Source organism: Scyliorhinus torazame, chromosome 15 (genome assembly GCF_047496885.1).
Source record: "Scyliorhinus torazame isolate Kashiwa2021f chromosome 15, sScyTor2.1, whole genome shotgun sequence".
Lineage (NCBI taxonomy): Eukaryota > Metazoa > Chordata > Chondrichthyes > Carcharhiniformes > Scyliorhinidae > Scyliorhinus > Scyliorhinus torazame.
Genome location: NC_092721.1, coordinates 131,943,634 through 131,962,841, shown reverse-complemented (window position 1 = coordinate 131,962,841; position 19,208 = coordinate 131,943,634). Strand labels below are relative to the sequence as shown.

The following is a 19,208-nucleotide window of genomic DNA, read 5'->3' as shown; positions in this document are numbered from 1 at the left end:
CCAGGTGGCACTGCTGACATGGGTACTGCCAGGTTGGCAGTGCCAAGGTGCCAAGCTGGCATTTTTCATGTGGTGGCAATCAGGCCAGGGGTGCCCTGTGCGGGTGTTGGGGAGGCCCCCTCAAAATGAGTTGGGGCTGGGGGAGGGCAAGGAGTTGTGTCAGGGAGTTCGGGTGAGCAAAGCTCCTCAGTGGGGCTATGTGCGGCTGTGTTTTAAATAACCAGGGGTACATTAAAAAGCCAGGTGTTTCTCGGCACTGTGAGCGCTAGGAAGCACATGGCTAAATATGCTCGCTGTGGAACTTTGTTCCCATCTAGTTAAATCACGCCTGAAGTCTCCTACTCACGGCATCACCAATCTCTCACGCTTTTCACCCAACGCCCATAATTCACCCATCAGCACCTCCTGGCACTCAGGGCTCTAGCTTAATTCTCCATCTCATCCTCACACACATTCCAATGATGTTGGGCTCACATCCACTTGTTTCTTCCATGTACCTCCAGCGGTTCAGTAATGGCAGGCACAATACCCGAACACAGTGCAACACAATTACTCTCTTTCAGGACAAGATAACTGCTAACAAGACGGAGATAGAAGAACCGGCTGGAACAAGGATGGCTCCATCTCCTGAGTCATAGAATCATAGAATTCACAGTGCAGAAGGAGGCCATTTGGCCCATCAAGTCTGCACTGGCCCTTGGAAAGAGCACCCCACTCAAGCCCCCACACCTCCACCCTATCCCCGTAACCCAGCAATCTCACTTAACCTTTTTGTCACTAAGGGGCAATTTAGCATGGCCAATCCACATAACCTACACATCTTTGGACTGTGGGAGGAAACCGGAGCACCCGGAGGAAACCCACGCAGGCACGGGAAGAACATGCAGATGCCACACAGACAGTGACTCAAGCCGGGAATCGAACATGGGAACATGGAGCTGTGAAGCAACTGTGCTACCGTGCTGCTCAAGTCCTATATGGGTCTCTGAATCGCACAGCCAGCTGTGACATTCAATGTCACTGAGAACTTTGGAGATGACAATGTGTTCTTGCATCTTGCTCATTCTCGAGCTCAGTTCATTCTTATAATAAAATCAAAATACTTCATAAATCTGAAATAAGAAAGAAAATGCTGGAAAAACTCAGTAGGTCTGGTAGCATCAGTGGAGAGAGAAACAGAGTTTACATTTTGAGTCCGTATGACGCTTCTTCAGAGCTCCTTATGCTGTTCTTGGTCATAATGAACAGGCTGCAGATGGTGTAATCACTCTGTTTCCATTGAACCTGCCTTCCTTCATTCCAACCTTTCCCTTCTCAGATCCTGCTTCCAGACACCCAGGAAGTGCTGCCTGCCCAGTCTCAAGACACGCAGGAGGAAGAGAGAGAGAGAGAGAGACAGAGCAACTGTGAAGTGGCCCCATCACTTGATCTGACACTTGCAGGCACCAGTTCAGATACCACCGCTGCATATGCAGGTTAGTATAAAGTTTGAATTTGCATTTGGTGGGTCATCCAGGCATGAGTGGGCTACATTCAGCCCAGGAGTACAGTATAGTTTGGCAAAAGCTCAGCAGAAGCAAGGTCGCAGATGAGGTCTGTTACTGTGGACTCAGATGAGGGTTTTAATGGGCCGGCATATGTGCAAACACTGATGAGGGTGCATCCTGGGGTAGCCAACCTCCAATCACTGTCAAGGACCGTGACGAGTCCGGCCCTCTCCCCTACCCCTGTCAGTATATAGCAACACTCCATAGCAAGTCCAGAAATCCACTGCTGCACTTTCAAAAACATTTCATAGCACTTGCAGAGATTTTGCAAAAGAAGAAGCAATTCAAAATTACCTTACCTGCAAGTTGGATGCCTGGTCCTTTAAATAATGCTACCATTGGGCTCCTTGGCAAGTGACAAGTGGATATGTGGAACAGATCTCTGTGATCCAGGTTGGTAAATAGAGTGGCTGTTTGACACCCGGACAGCACCAGCTGGGAGGTTTCTGGCATTCCATGTCAAGATTTCACATTTTAAAACTTTTACTGAAACAGATGGCTTTAAAAAACTATTGACTAAACACTATCTTCTTATTGTAGGAAAATGAAACTATAAACTATAGAATGTGATAGTCCCTTGTATAGGTGTCACCCACGACACTCACCAGGAAATTATAGTCTGTTTAGCAAATAATCCATAGTTGCTGCCAACTTGCAATGGGCTCTTGTATCCCAATTTTGCTGTGTACTGATTTTGAGTGATTGTCTCCAGTTTCTTAAATCTATCACCGAACAGTGAAGCTTGTTCCAATGGTGACCGTGGTAGTTCATAAAGCCAAGCAGTATTTCTCTTGGTTGACTACACAGGAACTGTTGTCTGTCAAAGATATTGATTGAGTAAGATTTTCTGGCCCTTCCCGCTGGCTGGATCCTCCGGTCTTGCCTACATTGACCAGTGCCACGGGTTCTCTGACAGGGCAGGCGAGCCATGCAAACTGCCATTGACTTCAGTGGGACCTGAAGATCTTGCCAGCAGCCAATGGCAAGTGGCCTCCACAGCAGGAGAACCCAACGGCTGTGGGGGGGATGGGACTGGAAAATTTAGGCCATTGGTTTGTAGCGAAGGCTGTAGCCTGTTCTCAAAAACAGCTTCCTTTTCCCTCTTCCCTATGGCAACGTGAAAACATTGGGCGCGATTCTCCACTCCGGCGCCGGTTGGGAGAATCGCCTGGGCCGCCTAAATTTCCCGGGACGCCGGTCCGACGCCCTCCCGCAATTCTCCCAAGTGGCGGGAACGGCCCGGTCGAGTTCCGCGGGCCGCAGGCCGGAGAATCGCCGGAGACACCCAAAATGGCGATTCTCCGGCACCCGCGCTATTCTCAGGCCCGGATGGGCTGAGCGACCAGGCCAAAACGGCGGGTTCCCCCCGGCGCCGTCCACACCTGGTCGCTGCTGTCGTGAACGGTGCGTGAACGCTGGGGGTGCGGCCTGCGGGGGGGGGGGGGGGCGAGGGGGGATCCTGCACTGGGGGGTACCTCAGATGTGGGGTGGCCCGCGATCGGTGTTCACTGATCGTCGGGCCGTCCTCTCTGAAGGAGGACCTCCTTCCTTCCGCGGCCCCGCAAGATTCGTACGCCATCTTCTTGCGGGGCGGACTTAGAGAGGACGGCAACCACGCATGCGCGGGTTGGCATGTAGATGACGCAGCCCCGATCCTGGCCCATTGTCAGGGCCTGAATCGGTCGGGATCGGGGCCGTTTCACGCCGTCGTGAACCTCAACGGCGTTCACGACGGCGCGGCCACTTCGGCGCGGGAGTGGAGAATCCCGCCCATGAACTTTGCATTCAGGTAGAAATGCTAATTGGCTCTTCTTAAGGGCCCAACTCACTTTCATCTTAGAAGAATTGCAATTGGATAGTTTACAGCAGAACTATTTGTAACCAGATACCATCAACTCCTTTCTGTGACATTGGAAGACTTGTCTACTCATGGTAAACTTAGACTGCTGCCATTAACTCCACTGTAAATACTTTGCACCTTCTTCCCAGTTTAACAATCTAAACCTTCCTTTGATCTCTCATAATGGGCGGGATTCTCCCATTCCGGAGCGATGGCCCGATACTGGCGTAAAAAACAGTGCGAACCACTCCGGCGTCGGGCCAACCGGAAGTTGTGGAATTCTCCGCACTTCCAGGGGCTTGGCCTGCGCCGGAGGGATTGGCGCCGCTTCAGCCGGTGCCAAAGGGACTGCGCGAGTTGGCGCATGCGCAGAACCGCCGGTGTGGTTCAGCGCATGCGCAGAACGTCCGGCATATTCTAGTGCGTGCGCAAGGGGGGTGTCTTCTCCCCGCCGGCCATGGCGGAGCCCTACAGGGGCCGGCGCGGGAGGGAGGAGTGCCCCCACGGAACAGGCCTGCCCACAGATTGATGGGCCTTGATCGCAGGCCGGGCCACCGTGGGGACCCCCCGGGTCGGATCTCCCCTGCACCCCCCCCCAAGGACCGCACCAGCCAACTTACCTGCCATGTCCCACCGTGTGGGACCAAGTCCAATCCACGCCTGCAGGACTGGCCAGAAACCGACGGCCGCTCAGCCCATCGGGGCCCGGAGAATTGCCAGCGGGGGGCCGCTGCCAACGGCCCCCAACCGGCATGGCATGATCCCCGCCCCCGCCCGAAAACTGGTGCCGGAGAATACGGCAGCCGGCCTTGGAGCGGCAGGGCGGGATTCACACCACCCCCCGGGGATTCTCCGACCCGACGGGGATCGGAGAATCCCGCCCATAAACTTGGCCAAACTATCAGACAGACCTCAGGAGGTCACATGACCCACTTCATTTATGCTAAAGTTAAAGCTACAAAATCCTAAAATATAATGATCTTACTTATTTGTAACATTTTCCTGGATTAAAAACATTTACTTGCATTATCTGATGTTTATAATCACTAACCTGATAGTATTTGGCTTAAAAGTAGCTTTCCTGATTGTGTCAGGGCTCAAACTCTGCTCTCGACCTTTGAGTGGATTTCTGGCTCTGAATTCTCGGTTGATAGCCAAAGGGATATTCGTATATGGGGATAGCCTTCCCTCATTGTATAAGTTGTGGGAATTATTACCATCTCAGTAGAGACCAGTAACTTTAAAAAATAAATCCAAACTCCCCATTATTAACTGAAATGATTATCCCACAAGATTTCACATTTTAAACCAAATATTTTATTGTACAACTGTTACGAAAAACAATTACAGATAACGTAATACAATATTTCATAAGCACTAATCCTTTAAACCACAAAATCTTAGCAGCAGACTTTTTGTTCTGCTTTTATCTGCACCCAAGAGTTCCCTGATGGTTTATAGTATTTTAAAGATGACTTTGCTTATCCTGGGACAAAACCAAGGGGTGCTACAGTTCTCAGGAACTTACTTTGATTCCCCTCAGTTTTTCTCCGAGGTATGAGATTCCTTGGGGTCCTTCCACTAGCATTCAACTGGGTGACCCGCCAACTCTCTTTTATGTACCTCACATCCTAGCTCAAGCAAGGGCGTTCTTACTTAGATATTCCAAATCAGAAAACAGCCTTGATAACCCTCTGCATGTCCCTACGCTGCTTCCAGGCTCCAACTGAAACTGCCTATTTCTTCGAAGAGCACACAGATAAAACCCAATACCAAGGAAACGACTTCATTTCAATCTATCCCCCACTCACCCCCATACGTCCCAGGTAGAATTTCAAACTCATTTTCTCTAAGACCTCCTCTTTATTTTACGAAACCATGTGATAATTTAAACCCTTTATAAAGACAACTGTAGATTTTGTGAGGACCACGAAGAATCCAGCACGAGTTTGTAGAATCGAAATAAATAACTTTCTTTACAATTACATACAAGCAGCGGCAGCGGCAGCAGCAGCAGTACTCCACCACTGCTCACTCCTCTCCCTGCTGGTTCTACACCGGCCAGCTCTATATATGCAGGTGACTCTCTAATGATTTCTCCGCCCCCTTATTGGGGAAGCTCATACTCACTAAGGATTGTGGGATTGCCAGTAGTCCCCAGCCAGTAGTAATCAGGCAGGTTACAACAGTAGATATCTCGGGCTAGATTCTCCGTTTCAGCAGCTAAGTGCTAGCTCAAAAGGAGAAGTCCCGGGCATTTTATGACCCAAGAATCGACGCCGAACGCTCATCGATTCTGGGACCGGTGAGGGGCTAGCAGCGACGCCGGGTGAAACTCCCGGCTCCCGCACTGAAAGTGACCGGAGAATGGCCAGGTCTCTGGCCACGCATGTGCACGGCGACGACCTGCAGCAGTCGCACCGTACAGCATGGCGCCGGTCATGTGCGGACCGGACCTGCTATCCACAACCCTACAGGCCACCCATGGCCACCCCACACCAGTCCCCCAGCGCTCACGGAAGCCCCCCCCCCCCCCAGCCAGCGGCATGGATCCTTGCTGGGTGTGGCACCGCTGGACACAGTCTGCTGCCACCACGCTGGTTTCCCGACTGCTGAGACCGCACATCCCCCGCGCGGTCGGGAACTCGGCCTATCGGGGACGGAGCATCGCGGGAAGGACTGCCAATGCTGTTGCAATGGCATGGGGCGCATGATATGGTTACGCCATATCAAGGGGGCAGAGCATGGCTGACGACGTGAAACTGGCCCTGGCCCCGATTTGGGCATCGGAGTGCATTCTCCGCCCGATCACCGATTCCGATATCGCTGTCGGGCAACGGAGAATTCCACCCCTCGTCTTCACCAAGAAACTCAGAAAGGTCCACCCATTTCCCACTTCCAACTGTGACCTTAATAAATAAATGAGTGTTCTTTTTTTGAAGATAAAACTTTATACAAATAGTATTCACTGGGAAGATAAGTATAGAATGTTTTTTTACCTGTAAGGCAGGTAATCTGTGCTACTCACTTCAGTTACAGTAGAGGCTTTGGAAGAAGGCTCAAAGTCGTCCAGAAGTTTTACAGAAGGTTTATTGAGCAACACAACTTAAATAACTGTGTGAGTTCTTACTTTAAGGACTGTACTAGTAGAAAGGTTACAACCTTTCTATACACTACAACTAGGCCTGACCACACTAGCAGCCCTGAGCTAAATCTCTGCCTCTGTTCTCCTCACGGTCTAATCCACCCAACAGCCCAGAGGGCTGCTTGCTTCCCCTTTTTATACACGCCAGTGCTCCCCCTAGTGGTCTTTCCATTACCCATCAGCCCCTTCTGTACATATCCAAGTAAAGATCACTGCATCCCCCTTTTTCACTTTTTTTTTCATAGTTGCAGAGCTGTAGCTAAAAAAATCAAACACAGTTAGTTGCATGTGCAAATACAGAACAGAGAGCAATGATTGTATCAGTTCACGTTCACAAGTTCAGACGGTCGGGTGCACGTCTGATTCGGGTAGACCTGCTGAGTGGGCATGGAGACCCAGAGGTTTTTAATGTCCATTTGGGGACCAACTACTGGTGTCCCGGGATGTCGCATGATAACGTCCTGCAGATCTAATGTCGGAAATACAAGTTGATGAGGTGGAACCTTCAGCAGGTCTCGCCGATTGCGTCGAAACAGCATACCATCATCAGACTTCACAAGTATGACCGTGACGATACTTGGCGGAGCACCATTGCCATCTTAGACCAATCTCCACCAGGGTGTCGCAATCTAACCATGTCGTTGATCGCTAACGGATGCAGCACTTTCGCATGCCGGTAATAGTGCTGCTTTTGTCCGTAACATTGGTGATGCATCTTGTCCAGGACAGGCGAGTGATCTGGATTGGCGAAGTGTAACGCCGGTAGCGTTGTCCTCACATTTTCATTGAAGAGCATTTGAGCCGGTGACAGCCCAGAGCTCAAAGGCGGCGAACGGTATGACAATAGAGCCAGGTGTATGTCGGAATTCGAGTCAGCGACCTTGCTGATCAGTTGCTTAATAATGTGGACATCTTTCTCCACCCTGCCATTCGATTGAGGAAAGTGTGGACTCGACGTCACGTGCTTGAAGTTATATTTTTTTTGAGAATTCCAACCACTCCCAGCTTGCAAAGCAAGGACCATTGACGGACATGACCATCTGTGGGATGTCATGCCTCTAGAAGGTTTCCTTGCAGGCTTTGATAACTGACACGGAGTGCAGATGTGAGATCCAGGAGTTTCATTACCTCCGGAAAGTTGGTGTAATAATCTATGAGAAGAACATAGTGTCGACCCATGGAATGAAACAAGTCGATGCCAACTTTGTCCCATGGTGACGTAGTCATCTCATGCTGCTGGAGTGTCTTCTTGCATTGTGCTGGTCGGTGTTTTTGGCATGTGTCACATGTGAGCACCATGTTTGTTATGTCCTCGTTTATCCCAGGCCAGTACACAGATTGCCTCGCTCTTCTTTTGCACTTCTCGACACCAAGATGCCCCTCATGAATCCTGTGGAGCATGTCCGCCCGCAGCGCTAGAGGAATGACGATTCTGTCATTTCACAGTACGGACAGAATGCTGCGAACTGTCTGTACTGCAAAATCACAGAATCCACCACGGACAGTTCAGTTTGGACGTTTTGGAACTGTGGGCACCGCCCTCTTGGCCAGCCATGCTGAAGGTTGTGCATGACCTGGAGCAGGGTCGCATCTTCTCGTGTCGCCTGCCAAATTTGCTGCAGCCTCTCGTCCGTTGCCAGGAGTGTCTCCCTGCCCCACTGTGCATGAGCTTCTACATCATCAATGGAAGCCGAAGGTGGACTGTCAGCATCAATGGCTTGGGATAAGGTGTCAGCTATTATTAGGTCCTTCCAGGAGTGTAGACCAGCGTGAAGTCGTACCTCCGCAACTTCATCATCATGCGTTGTAGGCGCGGAGTCATGTCATTGGGATCTTTGTTGATAATGTTGACCAGTGGCCTATGATCAGTCTCCACTAGAAATGTGGGAAGACCATACACATAGTGGTGGAATTTTGTTATACCCGTGATCAATCCCAGGCACTCCTTCTCTATCTGTGCACACCTGCACTCCGTGGCGGTCATCGCTCGAGAAGCGTAAGCCACTGGGACCCAGTCCGACTGGTCATTCTGTTGAAGTAGCACCGCAATATTGACTGGCGTCGGTGGAGATCTTTGTGGGTTTTGCCAGGTCAAAGAATGCCAGCGTTGGGAGCTGCCATCAATTGGTGCTTCAGATCCACCCACTCGTCTTGGTGGCGTGGAGTCCAGTCAAACTCTGTGTCCTTCCTTATCACATTTCGTAATGCTGCTGTCCGTGCTGCTAGGTTCGGTATGAACTTGCCCAGGAAGTTGATGAATCCAAGGAACCTGAGCACCGCTTTCTGGTCACGTGGCCGCTGTACGTTCTGAATTGCCGCGATCTTCTCAGCGTCCGGCTTCACCCCGTGCTCTGATATCCTGTCACCCAGGACGGTCAGAGATGAACGTGCGAAGGTGCACCCGGCTTGGTTGAGCTTCAGCCCTAATTGGTGGATTCTTTGGAAGACTTGTTTTAACTGAGCAATGTGGTCTTCCTCTGTCGTTGACCATATTATGATGTCATCAACATATACACGGATGCCATCAATGCCCTCTGTCATCAGCTCCATAATTCTGTGAAATATTTCGGATGCAGAGATAATCCCGAAAGGCTTACGATTATAACAGTATCGTCCAAACGGTGTGTTGAAGGTACACAGCAGTCGGCTGTAATCATTGAGCTGCATCTGCCAGAAGCCTTGTGAGGCTTCAAGGTTGGTGAATATGTGAGCCTTCGCCATTTCGCTCGTTATCTCCTCTCGCTTGGGGATGGGGTAGTGCTCCCTGCGAATGTTTTTGTTCAGGTCTTTGGGATCTAAACAGATTCTGAGTTCACCGGATGGCTTCTTGACACACACCAACGAGCTGACCCAGTCAGTCGGCTGTGTGACCTGTGATGTGATGCCTTGAGATTGGAGGCATTGGAGTTCTGCTTTTAGCCTGTCCCGAAACGGAGCTGATACCCTCCTTGATGCATGAATGACCGGTGTTGCATCGTCTTTGAGCAGGATTTTGTACTTGTAGGGTAACGTACCCATGCCACAAAAGACGTCAGGATACTCACTGAGAAGCAGCTGGATGGCATCGGCCAGTCGTCATGAGCCAACCGTGTTCATGAAAATCCTTTGTATCAGCCGCAAATCCTTGCGGGCTTGAGCACCTAACAGTGACGTTCTTTTGTTGTCCATGATCTCAAAATGTAGTCCTTTCGTGACTTTCTTATGAACTACTTGTAGGTGGCATGATCCCCTCGAGGCGATCTGGTTGCCAATGTAGTCTGTTAACTTGCATGCAGAAGGTATCATCTTGTGTGTCCCTGGGATGATGCGAGATTTTTGCTTGTCATCAAGCTCGTGGATGCTCCCGTGTCAAGTTTGAACGTAATTGGGGAGTTGTTCACTTGCACCGTGGCACTCCATTCGCTTGTGTATTCAATGGTATGCACATATTGAGGCTTTGTGGTCAGATCATGCGGTTCATCTGTGGCATTTATGATTCCAACGCCTTATGCGTTCATCCAGGAGTGGAACTCTTCGTGGTCGGAAAAGTTTTCTTTGGTTGTCTGAGTGTCCATTGCATCTATTGTGTGAACCTTAAAGTTTCCATGTCTTTGTATTGGAGAGTAATATTTGGATGTGGACTGACACTGGGAGGCAAAATGATTCATCTTGGAGCACCTTAAACATCTTTTCCCTAGTGCAGGACATGTCCCTTTTAAATGGGCGGTGCCACAGCGGTAGCACGTCATGACGTCCGTGATGTCACGCGTCGGCAGCGATCGCGCATGCGGGACTCGCTCTTCTGGCTGGGGTCGGTACTTTGCATACCGGGATCTTGCGTGATCGTGTTTCTCCTGACTGCGCGCATGCGCAGACATGCTGTAATGTGCGCCAGCGGCCGGAAAAGAAGGCCTGTGAGGAGAGGCCACCATTTTTACATCTTCCACCTCGTGGAGTACATTCTCCATGTTTTTCTTTTCAAGAAGCTCCAGGTAATGCTGTTTTTTCTGTTCTTGCTGTGAGCATTTTGCTATGGTAGTTTTTAAAGTTAAATCATTTTGCTGCATTAAGGATTCCCTTAAATTTTCATCTGAGAGACCATAGATTAATTGATCCCCGATGATGGAGTCTGTTACATCAGCATAGTTACAACCTTGTGCTAGCAATCGGACATCTGTGATAAAATTAGAGATAGTCTCCACGTTTTTTTGGAATCTGCTGCGCAGGTTAAAGCATTCCATGATTTCATTTGACTGTGATTTACAGTGTTCAGCAAATTTTGCCATTATCACTTGAAAGCTAGTTTTATCTTCATTGTCACCATACGTAAAAGAGTTATAAATGTCTACAGCTTGCCAGCCTGCCGTTGAGAGTAATATCCCAATCTTTCTCTCGTCGGGGACTGCATTTAATGCAGTACCGCCATGTATATTTGAAGCTGCTGTTGATATATTTTCCAGTTACTATTTAAATTACCGGTAGTTTTCAGCAACTCTGGAAGTAGTGTGTGGTCCATCGCTTCGGTAGGTGGTTTGGAATCAAAATGTTGCGAAGTCTTCCACAGTTGAGCGGCCGGCCCGTTACTTTTGTTGCTTGTTTTGGTTCTTTCTGGTCTCTAACCTAATCTATCTAGTATTGTCTGATTAAAGCCAACCTGGTACCATGTTTTGTTACCTGTAAGGCAGGTAATCTGTGCTACTCACATCAGTTACAGTAGAGGCTTTGGAAGAAGGCTCAAAGTCGTCTAGAAGTTTTACAGAAGGTTTATTGAGCAACACAACTTAAATAACTGTGTGAGTTCTGTACCAGCAGAAAGGTTACAACTTTTCTATACACTACAACTAGGCCTGATCACACTAGCAGCCCTGAGCTAAATCTCTGCATCTGTTCTCCTCATGGTCTAATCCACCCAACAGCCCAGAGGGCTGCTTGCTTCCCCTTTTTATACACACCAGTGCTCCCCCTAGTGGTCTTTCTATTACCCATCAGCCCCTTCTGTACATACCCAAGTAAAGATCACTAAATGGCATAACTCATTTCTACTGCTGCTGCTTGGAAACTGACCTCAAGTCATAGGCGAATATATCATATCCTGTGTTTGTGGTTGTAGTGATTGACAGCAGTATAAATATGCTCCCTTAAAGGTACAGGCCAACATATCACCGCACGGGCCATCTGTTGAATTGCAATTGCTTTCGGTCGGTTTACCAGCTCCCAAACCAGAAGCTCCAATTACCTTACATTTTATAAACTTCAATCCTCAAACAATATGTTTTATTCTAAAATATATATGCATCCTGAAATTAAACCTTTCCTAACAGCCATTGGGCATGCTTCTCCGGCCTTGTTGCTCTCCCGCTCAAGCGTAACGAGGCCGGTGAATAGTGGGAGAAGCCAAAAACGAGATTCACACCAGGCACCAAACAGTTTGCGATGCACTAGCCCGCTCCCCTAGACAAAATCAGGTTCCTGCCTTGGCGTGGCAAGAAACCAATTATCACCACTTAAGCACCATTTCCATACAATTAACAAGAACGAGCCCATATCCAATGGTTCCCCCATCATTCAGCGGCCTCCCCAGCGAGTGCTCACTGTAGCGCCGATTAGTGCTCCTTTTGAAAAACGTGAACCTGGCGGAAGGGCTTCTGTGGGGATCTCAGGAGGTGAGTAGCCATCTTTGCTCACAGGCAAAGAGCCCTGGGGTGCTGGGCTTGCCACCCCAGTGATCGGTGGAGGGTAGGGCCCCTCAGTTGGGGTGGGGGACCGTCTGCAGGAGTGGGTCACCATGGGGTGGGGAGGTGCACTGGGGGGGGCAACCAGGGGGGCAACCGATCGCGGCAGCACCATGCCAACCCTGGATCATACGTTCCCGTTCCGGGGCAACTCTTGTCCCTGCTCATCTGCCCCAATGATCACCCATAACCCCCACCAACTGCTGAGGCATCTGGCTGCGCAGCTAAAGCCTACTGATAGAGAATTGGCAATCGTGGTTAAGTGAGCACTTCATAGATGCCAAGTGGATTCCCGTGGGTGAGCAGGCCACGTAGCATGTGGGAGTCATTTCTTAGCATCCCAATCAAATCTTGATGCCTGGACACAATGCGGGAGGCAACACCAAACACCAACATCCGAACGCCCAGGGGATGGGACACAGCTCCGGGGACATGTTGACGGCCGGAAGCTGGGTGAGTGCTATGGGGGAGGGGGGGCTGGAGAGATGATCAAAGTGTCCGGAGGTCAGCCCGCATTGCGGAAGAAAGTGACAGAGGCATCATAATGGTTGTGCAAAAAGGATTTTAATGTGCTGTACAATACCTCACTCCTAGTAGTGCCACCCCTCCCAAACCCCACCCCACACCCCCTCCCCCACCCCGGTGCCTTCAGTGATCCTCAACCTACCTGGCCCTCCTAGCTCTACTGCTACATCTAGGTGTGTCCCCAGGATGCACATCCCGTGGCCCGTGATGTCCCTAGCGGGTGTCCTCTGATGGCTCCGGGGCTGGAGGGCCCCGGCTCACTTGTGCCGCCCTGTCCCACGTGCTGGTTGCGGAATGGGGCCTCATCAGAGGGGCGGAACTCAGGGAGCTAATGTCCACCACTCCATGGGACGAGTCCAGGTTGGCCATCAGTGCCCCCCCTCCAGGTCGGTGCCTATAAGGTCCCGGGGTTCACCTTGGGATGGAGGGGCAGCTGGTTCAAGCCCCGGCTGCCCCTGCATCATCTGGTTCTGCCAGCTGTGGCAGTTCCCCAATATCTGCAGCCTCGCGTCGGCACCCTCGGTGATGCTCCTCAGTGACTGGGACATGCTCTCCAGTGCCTCGGCAATGCCCACCTGCGACTGGGACAAGCTGCGCAGCGCCTTGGCCATGCCCATCTGAGAGCGGGACATGTCCCACAGAACCTCATCAAGGTCGGCTTGGTACTGCGTGACATCGTGGCAATTCCCGCTCACTACAACACTTAGAAAGCTTTCTGGAGAATCGCACTCATAAACTGTCCTGCTGTATTGGGCTAACCATTCTATCAGCTGGCAAGTGTGCCAAAATGAAGATCTAAAAATATCAATCACCTGGACAATTCCAGTTTAGAATGTTGTAGCACAGAGGGAAAGTACATTCAGAATCATCTGTGTATAACTGATGATATTTTGCACTTTGAAAATCCTGCCAGATGGCAAACGTTAATACTCAATAGGTGTGTGGAATATATTAAATTGGAATGTAAAGAAAAAAATGCAAATATGTGTAGACAATTGATTGATACCCAAATGACCCTGAGGCACAGTTCAGTGGTCACACCCACAGGCACGGACAATATTCCAGTGAAAAACATCTGCAGATCTGGGTGAGTATGTGGCATGATTTGTAGAGCCTCACAAATGCATTGCCAATTACCCAGGTGTGAGGGGCTTCCAGATTAATTAAGTTCCCACTTTTATTTTGAGTATTAATAACATTTAGCTTCCTCAGGCCAGGAACCTGTGTCTGTCCAAGAGTATCTAATCAACATTGCTTTCCTGCATTTGTACTCCTTATCAACCTCCGTCCCTTAAATAACACAAATAGAGAAGCATCTCTGTTTATACACACCACACTTTGCTTTGTTGAAACATCTCCATATGCAAATCCCAGAACAACCAGCACAACGTTTTAATCAGAACTAACAGAACAATTACTGTGAAGCAAATTTAGAGTGTTCACAGCAGGTAACAATGCTGAGGACATTGTATCCTGTTGCTCTTGCTGCCGGACAGGATACAGGTGGAACAGTCAGAAACCCAATGGATGAATTCAATTTCAATAAAACTGCCAGTATTTAAATGAATGGGTAACTCCTCATTTCATCTTGAAGACAGAAAGGTAACATATGAGCATGTTCAACATATGTGGACTGATTCCATTGTGTTCTATATAATCGTTCTACATAAAGTACATTTCCAGGTAAATTACAGTAAATTGTTCATCCTGTTTTGGTGCTTCGTAAGGATAAACAGCTGAGTATAAATTGTCATAAGAAGGCAACGCAACAGCAGTTGGTCAGGGCTGGGGGTCTTTTGTTTCTTTTTATCAAAAAGATCCATCTGAATTTTCTGTTCTGTTAAAGGTTACTCTTTGTTAAAGAGTACTTTTAGAGATGACAGTCTCCCTCCAGTATCTCGCTCAAGTGCCCATTCTTCATGTGCAAGCTTGGAAGTATTAACTGCAAGGATGGATCACTGCGGAGCCTGATCCTGCCCTCAGCTGACATCCACACACAGACGCTTCCAGAGGAATCAATGCATATTGATCAGGACCAGAAGCTCTGGGAGGGTTAAGGCCGGTTGTACTGCTTCTTTCTATGGTCTCAACTAAAATCAACTAATTAAGCATAGACTGGGTTCAAATTTGCTGTCTTCCTCAGCCATAATCACAGGTTAAACTTACTGGGGAGGTCTATTCATCTATCATTATTTGGTAAGATTAATTCTAATAGAAAGCTCCATGTGTTTAAAATCTTGGATTTGGATGGGGAGAGGGATATAAACATTTTGATTTCAAAAGAATGTGGGCTGTGGATGTCACGGGTAAGTTCAGCATTTATTGCCCATCCCTAATTCTGGAGAGGGCATGGTGAGCCCCACTTCTTAACCACTGAAGGCTGCATGGCGTAGATATATGCTCAGTGCTGTTAGGTAGGGAGTTCACAATTTTGCCAAAGTGACAATGAAGGAAGAGCAATATTTGTTCGGTGGTGTATGATTTGGAGGGGAACGTACAGGTAAGGTATATATAGCATCTGCTGCCCTTGATGTTCTCGGCTGTAGTGGTCACGTGTTTGAAGTGGAGGAGGGAATGAATGTTTGATGGTGGGATGTCAGTCAAGCAGGATGCTTTGTCCAGGACGGTGTTGAGCTCTTTGAGTTTTGTTGGAACTGCCCTCACCCATCACAATCCTGACTTGTACCTTGATGGATAGGCTTCAAGGAGTCAGTTACTTACCACTGAATTTCATGGGATTTGGGTATTGCCGGCTGCGCCAGCATTTGTTTATTGTCCATTCCTGAGGCATTTAAGGAATTTAAGAGTCAACCAGGTTGCTGTGGATCTGAAGTCACATTCCGACCAGACCAGGTAAGGATGACAGATTTCATTCCTGAAAGGGCATCATTGAATTTTTATTGAATTAAAATTTCACCATCTGCCAAGGTGAAATTTGAACCCAGGTCTCTGCATTACTAATCCAGCTATAATGCCACTATGCCACCACCTCCCCCTATGGTGGAGAAGTAGTTAGGCTCTCTCGCGTTGGAGATGGTCATTGCCTGACAATTACAGGGTGCGACTGTTACTTGCCACTTATTGGCTGAGCCTAAATGTTATTCCGGTCTTGCTGTGTACATACACAGGCTGCTTCAGTATTGCAAGGATTATAAATGGTATTGAAGACTGTGCAACTATCATTGAACATTATCAATTCTTAACTTATGATTGAAGTAAAGTCACTGAAGCAACTGGCGATGGTTGGGCCAATGCCCCGTCGTACGCCTCAGTGATTTGCTTCGGCTGAGGTGATTGTTGGAGGCTAAACACAATCATTTTTTGGGCTGGGTATGAGTCCAACCAGTTTTTCCCTTCATTCTCATTGATTTCAATTTTACTAGAAGTCCTTGATGCTAGATTCAAGTCAAATTCTGCTTTGACGTCAAAGGCAGTTACTTTCGCCTCCGTTCTGGAGTTCAGCTCTTTTGTCCATGTTTAGTCCAAGGTCATTTATTGATTTTAATAATAATAATTATTTATTGATATCACATGATGTGAATTAAATTGACTGAGGTTGGCATCTGTGATACTGGAGATTTTAAGAGAAGGTCAAGATAGATCATCCACTTGGCACTTTTGGCTGAAGGAGGTTGCAAATGCTTCAACTTTGGCATTTGAACTCTTGCTGAGGATTCTCATCAATGAGGATTGAAATATTGATTAAAATTCCTCCTCCTGTTAGTTGCTAATTGCCCACCACCATTAGCGACTGAATGGAGCAGGACCTGAGAGCTTTGATCAGATCTGTTGGTTGTGGTAATGTTTAACTCTGTCTATTGAATGCTGATTCTCCTACTTATCAAGCAATTAGTCCGATGCTGCAGCTTCACCAGCTTGATTTTGAAGTATGCTTGGTGCTGTTCCTTCCATGCTCCCTGTACTCCATATTGCACCAGGGCCAGTCCCCTGACTTGATAGTAATGGTAGAATTTTTAATATTTTAATTTTTGTATTCGTTCATGTGATGTGGGCCATCCCTATTTGCCCTTGAGGGGATAGTTACAAGTCAACCAGGTTGCTGTGGTTCTGGAGTCACATGTCGGCCAGACCAGGTAAGGACAGCAGATTTCTTTCCCTAAAGGACATTAGTGAATCAGATGTGTTTTTATGACAATCGACAATGGTTTCATGGGAATCATTAGATTTGTTTGTTCCATGTTGATTTGATTTGATTTATTATTGTCACATGTAGTAGTATACAGTGAAAAGTATTGTTTCTTGCATGCTGTACAGACAATGCATACCCTACATAGGAAAGGAAGGAGAGACTACAGAATGTAATGTTACAGTCACAGCTAGGTTGTAGAGAAAAGTTCAACTTAATACGAGGTAGGTCCATTCAAAAATCTGAAGGCAGCAAGGAAGAAACTGTTCTTGAGTCGGTTCGTACGTGACCTCAAACGTTTGTACCTTTTTCCTGACGGAAGAAGGTGGAAGAGAGTATGTCCAGGGTGCGTGGGGTCCTTAGTTAGGCTGGCTGCCTTTCTGAGGCAGCGGGAATTGTAGACAGAATCAAAGGATGGGAGGCTGATTTGCGTGATAGATTGGGCTACATTCACTACCTTTTGTAGTTTCCTGTGGCCTCGGGCAGAGCAGGATCCATACCAAACTGTGATACAACCAGAAAGAATGCTTTCTATGGAGCATCTGTAAAAGTTGGTGAGGGTCCAGCTGACATGCCAAATTTCCTTAGTCTTTTGAGAAAGTAGAGTCATTGGTGGGCTTTCTTAACCATAGTGTCGGCATGGGGGGACCAGGACAGGCTGTTGGTAATCTGGACACCTAAAAACTTGACCCTTTGTACTTCGTTCCCATTGATGCAGACAGGGGCATGTTCTCCTCTATGCTTCCTGAAGTCGATGACAATCTCCTTCATTTTGTTGACATTAAGGGAGAGATTATTGTTGTTGCACCAGTTCACCAGATTCTCTATCTCCTTGTTCTTTGTTGGATCAAGGTTATTTTAAGAGTCCGATCACGTAATGTATTGATGACACATTCAGACATTTGCATGGGCAAACGGGCAGTATCAACTTAACAGCCCCTCCCCTTTCAACGGCACTTTCCCATGCAAGCGCAGGACATCCAACACCTGCCCTTGTCACCATCCAGGCCCCCAAACAGACCTTTCAGGTGGAACAACAATTTACTTGCACCCCTCTCAATTTAGTATATTGTACTCACTGTTCACTCTTCGGGCTCCTCTACATATGGGCAGCACGGTAGCACAATGGTAATGCAATGTTCCTCCTGCAGAATGTTTGAGGTGAGGGATGCCGTCAGTGTCCCTGCTGATTTCATCTGTGGGAAGTGCACCCATTTCCAGCTCCTCAGAAACCACGTTCGGGAACTGGAGCTGGATGAACTTCGGATCATTCGGGAGGCAGAGGTGGTCATAGATAGAAGCTTCAGGGATTTAGTTACTCCGAAGAATGAAGATAGATGGGTGACGGTGAGAGGGGCTGGGAGGAAGCAGTCAGTACAGGGATCCCCTGTGGCCGTTCCCCTTAGTAACAAGTATACCGCTTTGGATACTGTTGGGGGGGGTGACTTACCAGGGGTAAGCCATGGGGTACAGGTCTCTGGCACAGAGTCTGTCCCTGTTGCTCAGAAGGGAAGGGGGGAGAGGAGTAGAGCATTAGTCATTGGAGACACCATAGTTAGGGGGATAGATAGGAGATTCTGTGGGAACAAGAGAGACTCGCGGTTGGTGTGTTGCCTCCCAAGTGCCAGGGTGCGTGATGTCTCGGATCATGTTTTTGGGATCCTTAAGGGGGAGGGGGAGCAGCCCCAAGTCGTGATCCACATAGGTACCAATGACATAGGTAGGAAAAGGGATAGGGATGTAAGGCAGGAATTCAGGGAGCTCGGGTGGAAACTTAGATCTAGGACAAACAGAGTTATTATCTCTGGGTTGTTACCCGTGCCACGTGATAGCGAGACGAGGAATAGGGAGAGAGAGGAGTTGAACACGTGGCTACAGGGATGGTGCAGGAGGGAGGGTTTCAGATTTCTGGATAATTGGGGCTCATTCTGGGGTCGGTGGGACCTCTACAAACGGGATGGTGTACACCTGGACCTGAGGGGTACCAATATACTGGGGGGGGGGGGAAATTTGCTAATGCTCTTCGGGAGGGTTCAAACTAGTTCAGCAGGGGCTTGGGAACCTGAATTGTAGCTCCAGTTTACATGAGGTTGAGAGTAGTGAGGTCATGAGTAAGGTTTCAAAGTTGCAGGAGTGTACCGGCAGGCAGGAAGGTGGTTTAAAGTGTGTCTTCTTCAATGCCAGGAGCATCCGGAATAAGGTGGATGAACTTGCGGCATGGGTTGGCACCTGGGGCTTCGATATTGTGGCCATTTCGGAGACATGGATAGAGCAGGGACAGGAATGGTTGTTG

At 48.5% G+C, this 19,208-nt stretch overlaps 1 long non-coding RNA gene across 2 annotated transcripts in view; it reads left to right on the top strand.

Annotated features, from left to right (window-relative positions):
* LOC140391820 (uncharacterized) overlaps nt 1-19,208 on the top strand; it is a 232,536-nt gene that overhangs the window by 29,221 nt on the left and 184,107 nt on the right. For both annotated transcript variants that reach the window (XR_011935191.1, XR_011935190.1), the window contains exon 2: nt 1,319-1,475. This is a non-coding gene — a long non-coding RNA (uncharacterized lncRNA). The remainder of the gene's footprint in view (nt 1-1,318; nt 1,476-19,208) is intronic.